At 49.3% G+C, this 13,436-nt stretch overlaps 1 pseudogene; it reads right to left on the reverse strand.

Annotated features, from left to right (window-relative positions):
• Positions 1-492: 492 nt before the first annotated feature.
• On the reverse strand, positions 493-12,042 carry LOC114794463 (neurexophilin-1-like; annotated as a pseudogene).
• Between the last annotated feature and the right edge of the window lie 1,394 nt (positions 12,043-13,436).

Consider the following 13,436-nt stretch of genomic DNA (forward strand, 5'->3'; position numbering starts at 1 on the left):
TGGCGGATAGGGTGTGGATACGGTGGGCTGGGCAGCAGATACGATGGGATGGGCGACGGATATGGTGGATACGGTGGGCTGGACCGCGGATACGGTGGATATGGTGGGCTGGGCGGCGGATACGGTGGGCTGGATGGCAGATACGGTGGGATGGGCGACAGATACGGTGGGCCGGGTGCCGGATATGGGGGATACGATGGCCTGGGTGGTGGATACGGTAGGCTGGGCGGTGAATATGGTGGGCTGGGCGGTGAATACGGTTGGCCGGGGTGGTGGATAGGGTGTGGATACGGTGGGCTGGGCAGCAGATACGATGGGATGGGCGGCAGATATGGTGGATACGGTGGGCTGGGCAGCAGATACGATGGGATGGGCGGCGGATATGGTGGATACGGTGGGCTGGGCGGTGGATACGGTGGCCTGGGTGGCGGATACGGTGGGGCTGTGGCCTCGCCAGTCGGTGATCTGCACGGTTTAATCTTCCATAATGAGCTGTGGCTGCAGATATCATCAAGCCTTCCAGCCGAAGAACTTCATTTGTGAGAATACAGGACATATCGCTGTCGACTTGAGCGCTTAATTAAGTCTGAAGTGTGATTAAATTAGGCTTAATTATCATAATAATATATTTCTTTCATGAGCGCAGATAACTGGCTGACTTCAGTGAAAACGCTGCACTTGGAAGGATGTGGCGAACTCGCACCGACAGTCAAAGTTATCTCAGCGTGAAATCAGGAATCCTGTCAGCAACTAAATGCAATTCCAGAACAATGGAGGCAGCAGCTGGACGCGTCCTCAACCTCGCCCCTCCTCGTTCCGTTTTAATTAAAAACTGACGCTCTTATCGCCGCGCCAAATCTGATTATTCCTTATTTCTTTTTCCTCCAAGTTTGCATATTTTCTCTCTCCCGTTTCCTCTCTCGTCTGCATTGTGCGGGACCCTCAGATGTTTGCCGTTCGGTGTTGGTTCGGTGTGCAGATCTGTGTCTGTGTGGGCGACGGTGTCTGACTGTGAAAGCGAGTACATGGCCCTTCTTCCCTATGAAGTGTTATGTGCACTGCAGCCTCCTGCATAGTAGCTGACACCCAGGGGGCGTGGCCTGGTTCTTTTATGGCACCTTGAGCTGTGGTTGGTTCTTCCCAGGACGTGTAAAGTGTTGCTTGGCCAAACGCACTAGCTGTTTGCATATATAGAGGTTTTTGCAGGTCTTCATTGCAAGTCCGTGGGTGGGCGGTTCCATAGGCGAGTAGCATGGCGATGAAAAGGGGTGGGGCAAGTACTGATGGGGTGGTTCAGTCTGGTGTTTTCGGTGAATGCTACTCATTAGGAATCCATGGTCTTCAAGGCAGATCAACTCTCTATACCCAGAATCCATCCTGTCATCCCGCTAAACCCTCCATCCCAACCATCTCCACTCCTCTCATGTTCTGTCCTCCTGCTCCTTTCCCCTCCCGAGTGGTGCCATCTACCCTGAGGGCAGGTAGGGCATCTCGTTGTGGTAGTTGTAGTCTGGGCAGACCTTCTGCACCAGCCGGTAGTCCGTGCTGTAGAAGGAGATGTAGATGCAGATGACCTTGAAGGGCTTGGAGCAGATCCAGGAGACGTGGCTCTGCGTCTGCTCCTGGAAGCAGGTCTTGGAGGGGTCGTAGTTGCACAGGGCGGTGCGCTTGCTGCGGTCCACCTTCTCGTAGTCCACGCGGCAGTTAAAGATCTTAGAGTCCTTGGGGTAGACGACGCTCTGGCGCTCCAAGTCAAATTCCACGGCTTTCACTGGGGGCACCAGGCTAACGGAGATGTTGCCCTGGCCTGTGGAGTTGTGGCGGAAGTAGACGCTGAAGGTCCCATTTCCGTGGTCCACGATCTTTCCGGTTATCAGCAGGTTGAGCCGTACCGTCTTGATGTTGGAGTAGAAGTCTCCCCAACCAAACATCTTCTTGAACTTGCCTGTCTTGACGATGGGGCCTGCGCTTGACCCGCGATGTGCCTGAGGGGTCGTCTGCAGGCTTCATCAGGTCGCTGCCCAGCATTTCCCAGAATTCCTGTTTGGAGAAGGGCACGGGGGAGTGGTAGGGCAGTTCCAGGGTGGAGCTGTTGGCTGCCCGGCTCTTGCTGTGCTGCACCCAGCGGGTCAATGGGGAGAGGGAGCTGTGACTACCCAGCATGCCAAGCGGCTTAGCGTGGTCGTCTGAGGAGCTCTTGCTGTTGGGAGAAGAGTCTTCCTGACCAAGGGCCAGCTGAGGAGAGAGGAGCAGAGAAACAACAAGAGTTTATGACATAACTCTTAACAAAGTGCAGCATTTGCATAAAGACAGAAACGTTTATGGTCAACATAAATAGGCATTTGAATATATGAATTCTTCAGATTCAGGTAGCTGCATCTGATGTTCTTGCTGTGTGTGTGTGTGTGTGTGTGTCTGTTAACACACATTTTGATAACCATTGCATGATAAAGACTGAGGGGTCGGGGGGAGGCCACGCACAAAAAAGAAACCGTGACAAGCAATTAAGGCTTTTTAATGTTTTAATTAAAAATGTGTATCAGCAGGAATCCACAGGAGATGGAGGTGCAGGGAGATCAGATAGTCAACTCGGTGGAAGCTTCGTCAGGAAGCTGTGAGTGTGGAATAATGGCTAATTATTGAACAGTAATGAGCCACACACACACATACACACATACTATGAGAACTTCTCATTCTTTGTGTGTGTGTGTGTGTGTTGGGGTAATTAGGTCACTGTGTTTATTAGCTACTATCAGTTCAGGTCTGATCTTCTTTATGGCTAACTCAGCAACCCTTTACTCTCCAGGATCAACCTCTAAATGGTCCCAGACCATGCCCAGTTCCTTCTCATTATTCCTCTAATTATGGTGACATCACATGAACATGACAATCCTCATTCACCTGCTGCCCCGGTTGGTTCGTATTAGTACCACATCGATCCTGCTGTGCCAATGCAAATGTTGCCTTTATTATGACCTTTATTTGTCCTTTTTGATGAAACCAAGGTTTCTGTTATGTGAAATCCCCCAGGTTGACAGGGTTCGACTTCTGCAACGTGGATAGGACTGAGCTGCGAGTAGAAATAGCTGCTAAACAAGCCACGCCCACACATGCACAGATAAATCTGGCCTCAGTGTCAGTTTCTTTCTGTGTTGTGTGTCTTCTCCGCTGGCAGATTCCACGCATGTGATCTCCAATTCAGTGTGTGGCCTATGTCAGTGTGTGTGGGTGTGTGTATGTGTGTGTGATCTATTATACATTCTGCTGCCTGAGCCCTGATCCCCAGCCACCTCCGACTTTCTTACTAAGGCTTAGGTACGCCGGCTCCATCACACACACTCCACGTTGAAGACGGTCAGTGGCTCGTCGTGTGTGGCAATGGTTCTGACTCAGAAAAAGTCCGGCGTCTCCCACTAACTATGACAGAAGGTGGTAGTAGCCCAGTAAGTAAGACATTGTGTCACTGAGCAAGACATTTAATGTCTCCAGGGGGACTGTCCATGTCACTACTGAATTTAAGGCGCTCTGGCAGCATCTCCCACCTAAAGCCTCTTTAACTACGACCCCGAGCACAGCAGCATCTCCTACCTCGAGCAACTTTAACTACCACACCAAACACAGCAGCGCCTACAACATCGGGCAACTTGAACTACGACCACGAGCACAGCAGCATCTTTCACCCCTGGTTCTTAAACTACGTCACCAATCAAAGCAGCATCTCCTACCTCCAGCAACTTTAACTACCACACCAAACACAGCAAGCGCCAACCACATCAGGCAACTTTAACTATGACACCAAGCACAGCAGCATCTTTCACCCCTGGTTCTTAACTACCGACACCAATCATAGTAGCATCCTCCTACCTCAAGCAAACTTTAACCTACCACACCAACACAGCAGAGCCTACCACAATCAGGCAACTTTTAACTATGACCCCGAGCACAGCAGCATCTCCTACCTCGAGCAACTTTAACTACACACCAAACACAGCAGAGCCTACCACATGGGCAACTTTAACTACGACAACCAAGCAAAGCAGTGTCTTTTCACTTCCCCTGGTTCTTAACTATGACCCTGAGCACAGCAGCATCTCCTACCTTGAGCAACTTTAACTACCACACCAAACACAGCAGAGCCTACCACATCGGGCAACTTTAACTGTGATACCATGCAAAGCAGTGTCTTTCACCCCTGGTTCTTAAACTACGACACCAATCAAAGCAGTGTCTTTCACCCCTGGTTCTTAAACTACGACACCAATCAAAGCAGCATCTTTCACCCCTGGTTCTTGAACTGTGACACCAATCAAAGCAGCATCTCCTACCTTGAGCAACTTTAACTACCACAACCAACACAGCAGAGCCTACCACATCGGGCAACTTTAACTACGACACCAATCACAGCAGCGTCTTCCTCATCAGGCAACTTTAACTATGACACCGAGGACAGCTGCTCCTCCTACCTCGAGCAACTATGAAACCAAAGACAGCAGCAACCCCCACCCCTGGTTCTTTAACTACAATGCAGAGGACACAGCATCAGCAGAAGTTCCAGGGTAGATCTCTGAACAGGTCTCCTGTCCCGCTGCAGCTTCTCTGAAACTTCGGTCCCCACTCTGCTGCATAATTGTTTCTGGTTCTTGTTGATTTGCATGTCATGTTTTTTGTGGCGTCCGCCTGCTGTCCTGGTGGCAGTGGCATGCTGGGATATGGTAGATCCCCTCAGATCCCAACACACCAAGCTGCAGATGGATGCCACCCAAAACCAAACCTTAGGCACCCAGACACAAACACAAACAGATCTAAAGCAGAATGCAGATCGCTTGCTGTGTTCACATCGACATCGAACATACACAGGCTCAATTGTAGCATGAAGATGTTCTATAAAGACCTTTAATCTCTCATGAGAACATGTATCACTGCGTTTTTAATGAGCACCGTGCTGGAGGTGTCTAAATCGCACTGTTAAGATGTGCCTGCGGTTGGCCAGCGGGAGGAAACCTGCCGTAAAATGTGATCCCTCTGATATCCCCCCAGAGAGCCCCCTGCCAGCAATATAATAATGAATAAAAGCGGGAGCGGGCAGACATATTGATTTTAATGTATTCACACTCCGCTCCTCCGATTTCGGGGTGTAGGAGGAGCGCGAGCCAAATCAGACGGCGTACGGTGACAAACTGCGCTATTCCCCCACCGCCTCCGTCAATCTCCTTTCCTGCGGTGGCCCCTCCCACCCTGCCCTCTGCAGCTGAGGGTTCTGCAGCCATAGCCTCATTACCACGAAACCAACTTTCATGTTCTTCCTGTGCCCATATGGGTTCCACCAGCTCTCCAGGTTCCTCCATCATCGTGGTTATACTTCAGGACCTGGTCTGAGGAAACCAAGGATCTCTGACTGATATTTGAATCATTTCAAATGATTTCATTCAAAATTATTTCAAACAACAACATAGCATTTTTTGCGTTTTTAAAATCTGAATTTACACATGTTTTTAATAGAACTAATACATATTTAGTGCTTAATGAAACACATGTACATATATTATGAACAGCTCCTAATTAACATTAATTTCATGTCCTGTGCATGATTTTAAGAAATATGTATTTTTAACCCTTAGCTGTGCCACACACTTCATGCTCTAGTTGATTTTCAGGGGCTGTGTGGAATCAGTAAGTGTAGATGAACATCATTAGTGTAGTGTTAGTTTTGAACTTCGGTAGTGTAGAAGCACACGTTGTCCTCGTCTGCCTCTAGTGTTACAGTCACTGAGATTCAGCGCCACTGATCAGGCTAGAAGTGAAACAGACATCATGATGCAGACAGGGGAACATGGGAAAACACAACATCTTCACAGGATAGTGTTACGTATGGAGTACTTGGCCATGTATTGTTACGTACAGACACATAGTGTGGTGTAATGTTACGTACAGAGCATATTGTGGGGTAGTGTTACGTATAGAGTACTTTAGGTAGTGTTACATATGGAGAACATTGCGGTTTAATGTTACGTACGAAGCACATCGTAGGGTACTGTTATGTATGGAGTACTTTGCCATGTAGTCTTACGTATGGAGTACTTTGTGGGGTAGTGTTACATTTGGAGTATTTGGCCATGTAGTCTTACGTATGGAGTACTTGGCTGTGTAGTGTTTTCATATGGATACTTGGTCATGTATTGTTATGTACAGAACACATCACAGGGTACTGTTACGTACAGAGTACTGTAGTGTTACGTATAGAGTACTTGGTCATGTAGTCTTACGTATGGAGTGCTTGGCTGTGTATTGTTACATACGGAGCACATTGCGGGGTAATGTTACATACAGAGCACATCATGGGTACTGTTACATACAGAGCACTGTAGTTTCACGTATAGAGTACTTGGCTGTGTGTTTACGTATAGAGTACTTGGCCATGTAATGTTACGTATGGAGTGCTTGACTGTGTGTTACGTATGGAGTACTTTGGGGTAGTGTTACATTTGGAGTATTTGGCTGTGTAGTCTTAATTATGAAGTACTTGGCTGTGTAGTGTTTCATATGGAGTACTTGGTCATGTATCGTTTACAGAACACATCACATGTACTTTACATAAAGAGTACTGTAGTGTTACGTATAGAGTACCTGGCTGTGTATTGTTACGTATGGAGTACTTGGCTGTGTAGTGTTACGTATGGAGTACTTGGCCATGTAATGTTACGTATGGAGTACTTGGCCATGTAATGTTACGTATGGAGTACTTGGCTGTGTAGTGTTACGTATGGAGTACTTGGCCATGTAATGTTACATATGGAGTACCTGGCTGTGTAGTGCTATGTATGGAGAACTTGGCCATGTACATTGTACATTAACAATGCAGCACAGTTGCTTTTCACATGTCTGAATTCTGAATACCTCAAGTACAATCATGTAAATTTGTGGTTATGTGTTCCTCCATCAGCAACCCTTTTAAAATGACGTTTGCCCCATTCGATTGGCCATGGTGACTGGAACTGGGTCCCTCATTTTTTAATAGAAATGATCAGTGTAGCGATGTAACAATATCAGTAATGTTCGGTGAAGATGACTGAGATGAACTGGTCAGCGGGGGTGCTGAAGGTGAAGTGCTGTTGAAGCTCCTGAGTGGGTTGTGCACGTTAAACGGGGATTAATGGATGATTATCCAGCCTATAAAACAAAGAGGACAAGCGGCGCCGCTCTCTGCAACAGATGGCAAATGGCTTCAGATGGAAAAGCGGCCCAGAGCTGCGGAGGTTGAGTCACCGAGACGAAGGTTGTAAAAGTGAGACGTGAGAAGGACGTGGAGCAGAGAGGGACGCAGTATCGGGGCGTCAGAGCTCCACGGTTTGCTCCTCACTGTCCCCGATGCTGAGCTGCTCCGTGTTCCGCGCTGTATACGTGTCTGCTCGGTGTTTTGCCGGATTTTCCTCCAACTCCTGTGAGTCATGGGGAGGGGGGGTCGCCGGCTCTCTGGGGGGGCCGCCGCTCTGTCGTCGCCGTGGTAATTGTGACTCATTGAGCGTTAGCGAGCGCGGGCCTTGGGCGTCTCTGCGGGCGTAAGAGGCGGAGGAGGAAGAAGGGACGATGGGGGAGGACACGGGAAATGCTGCTAGAGGGGAGACGATCCACCAACACCAGTCGGCCGGTGAGGCAATTAACAGACACTTAACGAGACTGTTCACAACCGCCCTCCCCCGAGGCAATTACTGAGACAGAAATGGCATTTTAGTCCGAGCGCTTCACCTGCGCCATTTTCCAAAAGACGAACCAATCAGGACGCAGCGCTTAATTAAAGACGTATCGCGAACGGTGGGGACATCAAACAAAGGTCCTTCACAGCAGCACTTCACCAACCTCGTAAATATGAAAATCCGGGGATATTCCATCAGTGCAAAAGAGCCATAAAAAGTTTCGTTATTTTGCTATTGTGAATGACGCACAGAACGAACGACTGAGACAAATTCAACACGAACGACTGTGTTTATGGCTGGGAGTGACATCAATAACTCACACACACGTGGAATATTCCATAAAGCAGCCATTTTCAGCCAAATTGCACAAATGGACGCAGAAATACACTTTATTATCATTAATGATAAAATGTCGCGGGGAAGCGGCTCTCGTAATAAGCGGCGGGTCTTTGTTCTCCGACGTTGACACCCAGACAACCGCATGGCCACGGCAGGATTTTCACTGTACTCACACGGACACACAAACACACACACGGGCGCGGGCTGCTGGAACAACGAAGTCCAATAAGTGCAGCGTTTCCTCTGGCTGTTGGATTGAAATCTCCGTCTCTAATATGACATCAATTTTTAATTAAAGGCCCTGGTTACTGCTCAGATTTCCAAGTGTTCTCTGACGCTTTATATTGTCTCACACACACACACACACACACACACAGACCTAATATGCTCACGGTGGCAGCGCTCTTCCCAACACATGATTAAAACCGGAGAGGAGCGCGGCCCTTCGAACTAATTATTCCGCACCGTAGACGGCGAGGGAGGGCAGGGGGGTAATTTTGCGAGAAACAAGCTGTTTGACTCGTAATGAATCATTTCTCGGAGGAGGTCACCAGAGGAACGGCCGTGTTTGGCGAGTGAACGTGCATCTCGCGGCCCCGGCGGGCCCCGCCTCATTACGGATGCAGGGCGAGGGTCCGGCCCGCCTGGTGAGTGAAATGGGCATCTAGAAAATACAGGCGGGGGTTACGAGGGACGGAACTAAACGAAACTAAACTTGATTTTAAAACCCCACCCCTTCCAAACACATATATTAGACCTTAACGAGGTCCCCTCCGGCCCATTCCGCATAAATTACACCGCGCTGACCTGCCGACCTCAGCTTTATTGTACAGCAAATCTTGTTTTATCCTGCACACAATGGTTTTAAAGTGATTTAAAAAATCATGAACATTTATTTTTTAATGATAAAAAAAATAACACAGATAAGCGGGTGTGCAGATTCAATCACATTAACAGTAAAAAAACAACCACAGTCTGATTTAAATTCGGTTTGTGTAAAATACTAATTATAAAATATTGCATTTAGCACCATATACTGTTATTCCCCTTTTTACCTTGACCATAAATCCGAGACATTTTCTTATACATTTACTCCTGACCTCTGACCCCCCACCTTGAGGGGTCACACTCTGTCCTGGTCATGCCTGATGGGGTCATTCGGAGAGCGACTCGCGCCGGCCGTGAAAGTCTTTTTCTGTCTGTCCCTCCGAATATGTTTTTTCTTGAAAGAGTCGTTTAATGAGCAAATATTCGCCCTGAGATACGAAAAGAGAACAAAATCTCCATTGATCCTGCGGCATTTTCTGTTTTTTTTCCTGGCTGTAGAACGCTGAATCATTCAGAGAACGATTTAACGAACGGAACGCGGGACGTCCCTCGCCGTTCAGATTAAACGAGCTTTAGCTACATCGACTGCGCTCTCCCAACCTCGACCCAAATCCTGCATCCGCCGCTGATAATGTATTCCTGGGATCGTAGCGTAGCCACAGCATGAATACAAACCTGCGCATCGATGCGCCTCGGGTGGAGAAAGCCGCGATTTATTTACAACAGCCGAGCAACTCCGAAAATCAACATTTCAATGAATTCAGATGAAACTGAACGGAACGTGGAGAACATTACTCTCTACTCCCATTAAACCCAGCGTCAGGAGGGCCGTACATTCCGACAGGCCTGTTCACATCACGTTCTCATCACATTCACATCACATTCACATCATGTGGTGTTGGTAGTGGGCGTGGTCACTTTCACTAGAATTAAAGCGCCTGATAACCTGCATGGTGGTGTCGGTAGTGGGCGTGGCCACGTTCACTGGAATTAAAGCGCCTGATAACCTGCATGTTGGTGTTGGTAGTGGGCGTGGTCACGTTCGCTGGAATTAAAGCGCCTGATAACCTGCATGTTGGTGTCGGTAGTGGGCGTGGTCACGTTGACTGGAATTAAAGCGCCTGATAACCTGCATGTCGGTGTTGGTAGTGGGCGTGGCCACGTTGACTGGAATTAAAGCGCCTGATATCCTGCATGTTGGTGTTGGTAGTGGGTGTGGTCACGTTCGCTGGAATTAAAGTGCCTGATAACCTGCATGTTGGTGTTGGTAGTGGGCGTGGCCACGTTGACTGGAATTAAAGCGCCTGATAACCTGCATGTCGGTGTTGGTAGTGGGCGTGGTCACATTCGCTAGAATTAAAGCGCTCATAACCTGCTGATGGTAGTGGGCGTGGTCACGTTCACTAGGAATTAAAGCGCCTGATAACCTGCATGTCGGTGTTGGTAGTGGGCGTGGGTCACGTTCGCTAGAATTAAAGCACCTGATAACCTGCTTGATGGTAGTGGGCGTGGTCACGTTCACTAGGAATTAAAGCGCCTGATAACCTGCATGTTGGTAGTGGGCGTGGTCATGTTTCTGTATTAGGGGTATTAGGTGTAGAGAACAGAGGGAAATGGAGGAGAGAGGGAGGAGATGGATGCTGTGCTACAACTGGGCGTGTCACCTATAGACAGGAGGTGGTTAAATTATCCAGAATGAGGAAGTAGGGGTGTGACAGCTGTCAATCGTAGCTTCAGGCTCCTCCCATTTTAAACTTGATTAAAATTCATCTAATTCCACACCAACAGAAAGAGTAACGTCTCCACCGGTTGCTTCCTGTTGATTTCTGTAAATCCAGACGGTAAAACCGCGGTACCGTACACCCCACGCTGGTGTACGGTAGATATATCAGATATTCATACTTCTCATATCTGTCTGTTGTATTCGCTCTTTTAGAACATAATCACATGCGAAATGAATGCATGATTACGGCTTTTTGTGGCCGTGGTAAGATAACGTCTGGGACGCCTTTCAGTGGCGCCGCTTTGTCCACACCTCTGAATGTGTTAAGGGGACAATATTAGAATGTCCTTTATGACTTTTTCCATATCTTTTGTGATCAGAACATGACCCGTGATCCTTGGCTCGGCAGAATCACCGAGCCGCCGCCATTCATCTGCTTTCAGGAATATTGACGAGTGACCAGGGCGGGTCACCAAGCATCTTCGTATTTTATTAACAGTCTAATGATCTTGCTGATTGGCCCTGCTTGCTGCCCCCGGTGTCTGATTGCTGTACTGCACGTCACACATGTGTAGAGGTGACCAGGCCCCGGGTACGGGGGTCTGGGCCGGACACGCCGAGGGTCACGCACCGAGTGTCGGCGCATAAATCACCGGTGCTTTACAGCCGCAGCAGAGGGGGACGGTGGCTCTGCGTCCCCCTCCATCCATCTTTCCTCTCCCCCTCTCTCTCCCTCTCTCTCTCTACGCTTCCGGCACATTCCTCAGCCCTGGAATCCTGGTCTTCACAAGTGAAATTAACGCGGAATAATAATGTACCATAATCAAATATTAAAGTCCATTTCAGAATAACTGTTTGGGAACATGGTGGCATCAGTCAGTTGAGCCGTTAATTGGAGGACAGGCTGTGGTTAATCATCATGTAACGGGAGAAGGTGGAGAAGGTGGAGAAGGTGGAGGTCTCTTCATATCCCAGCAGCTGCAGGGACGGACAACTTCTCCGGTGGAACAAAGTCCCACAAAACGAGGTGCTACTGGGCGTGAAGATGAGCGGATCTTCTAGGCCATGATGATTGAGCTCCAGCAGCCTGGCCTCCTGACCATCTGACCATCTTCTGGTCTACAGAACTTTTCTCACCGCGGCGGCTCTTACCAGACACGCGGTCCCGTTGAGGAGCAGCAGGATGAAGCTGCGGTCGCGGCGCATGGTGGCGCTGCGCGGGTCCGAGGGCGGACGTCGGTTCAGGATCCCGCGGAGTCCAGACTCGGTCCCATGTCCAGACCCCGACCGGCCCGCCGGACCTCAGTTTCCCGGAAATCCACCGGCGCGCGCCGCCAGATGCCGCATCACCGGATCCTCCGGGAAACAGGGATCCCCGAACCCGAACCCGAACCCGGATCTCCGCTCAGCACGCGGCACGCGGCGCGCAGCATTTCTGGCGGGAGAGACGAGAACACCCGCGAAACACGGCACATCTGAGCGCGTGCGGAGTGTTGGTCTGACGTTTTAAACCTCTCTCTCTCTCTCTCTCTCCCTCCCTCTCTCTCTCTTTCTCTCTCTGCACTCTTTCTATCTTCCCCCCTCTCTCTCTCCTCTCTCCCTTTCTCTCTCTCCATCTCTCTCTATATATCTATCTATCTCTCTCTCCCTCTCTCTCTTTCTCTCTCTCCCTCTCTACATCTCTCTCACTTCAGCCCGCCCAATCAAACATCTCCTCATCTCCACCTCCCACCACAGGAATCTCCCAGCAGATTCACTTCTAGGAGTGGCGATGTGAAGGTGCGGCGTGGTGAAGGTGCGGCGTGGTGAAGGTGTGGTGTGGTGAAGGTGCGGCGTAATGAAGGTGCGGCGTAGTGAAGGTGTGGTATGGTGAAGGTGCGGTGTAGTGAAGGTGCGGCGTGGTGAAGGTGTGGTGTGGTGAAGGTGCACCGTGGTGTGGTGAAGGCGCCACCACACTCCCTGAGGAACTGTCTCTCTTCTGCACGTTTCAGGAAGATGATGACCTGGCTCGGCTGAAGATGAAAGGTCATCATTAGGAGCGTACGATGAGTGTGTGTGTGAGTGTGTGTGTGTGTGTGTGTTGTGTGAGTGTGTGTGAGTGTGTGTGTGTGTGTGTGTGTGTGTGAGTGTGTATGTGTGTGTGAGTGTGTGTGTGTGTGTGTGTGAGTGTGTGTGTGTGTATGTGAGTGTGTGTGTGTGTGTGTGAGTGAGTGTTGTGTGAGTGTGTTGTGTGTGTGAGTGTGTGTGTGTGTGAGTGTGTGTGTGAGTGTTGTGAGTGCGTGTGTGTGTGTGTGTGTGTGGTGTGTGTGTGTGTGTGTGAGTGTGTGTGGTGTGTGAGACTGTGTGTGTGAGTGTGTGCGTGTGTGTGTGAGTGTGTGTGTGAGTGTGTGTGTGTGTGAGACTTTGTGTGAGTGTGTGTGTGTGTGTGTGAGTGTGTGTGTGAGACTGTGTGTGTGTGTGTGTGTGTGTGTGGTGTGTGTGTGAGTGTGTGTGTGAGTGTGTGTGTGTGTGAGTGTGTATGTGATGTGTGTGTGTGTGTGTGTGAGTGTGTATGTGAGTGTGTGTGTGAGTGTGTGTGAGTGTGTGTGTGTGAGTGTGTGTGTTGTGTTGTGAGTGTGAGTGTGTGTGTGTGTGAGTGTGTGTGTGTGGTGTGTGGTGTGTGTGTGTGAGTGTGTGTTCGCTCTCTTTATTACACTCGGAGCATGGGTGAAGTTGAGCAGGAGCTTTCTGATGAAACTACGATGATTTTGGGCGCCGTGGAGGATCATGGGATTTGGGATTTTACCTCCCAAATCGAGGTCCAGGGAGTAAAAAGTCTTATAAAGCACCGTGGGGCACAGACCACACTTAATTCA

Source organism: Denticeps clupeoides, chromosome 7 (assembly GCF_900700375.1).
Source record: "Denticeps clupeoides chromosome 7, fDenClu1.1, whole genome shotgun sequence".
NCBI lineage: Eukaryota > Metazoa > Chordata > Actinopteri > Clupeiformes > Denticipitidae > Denticeps > Denticeps clupeoides.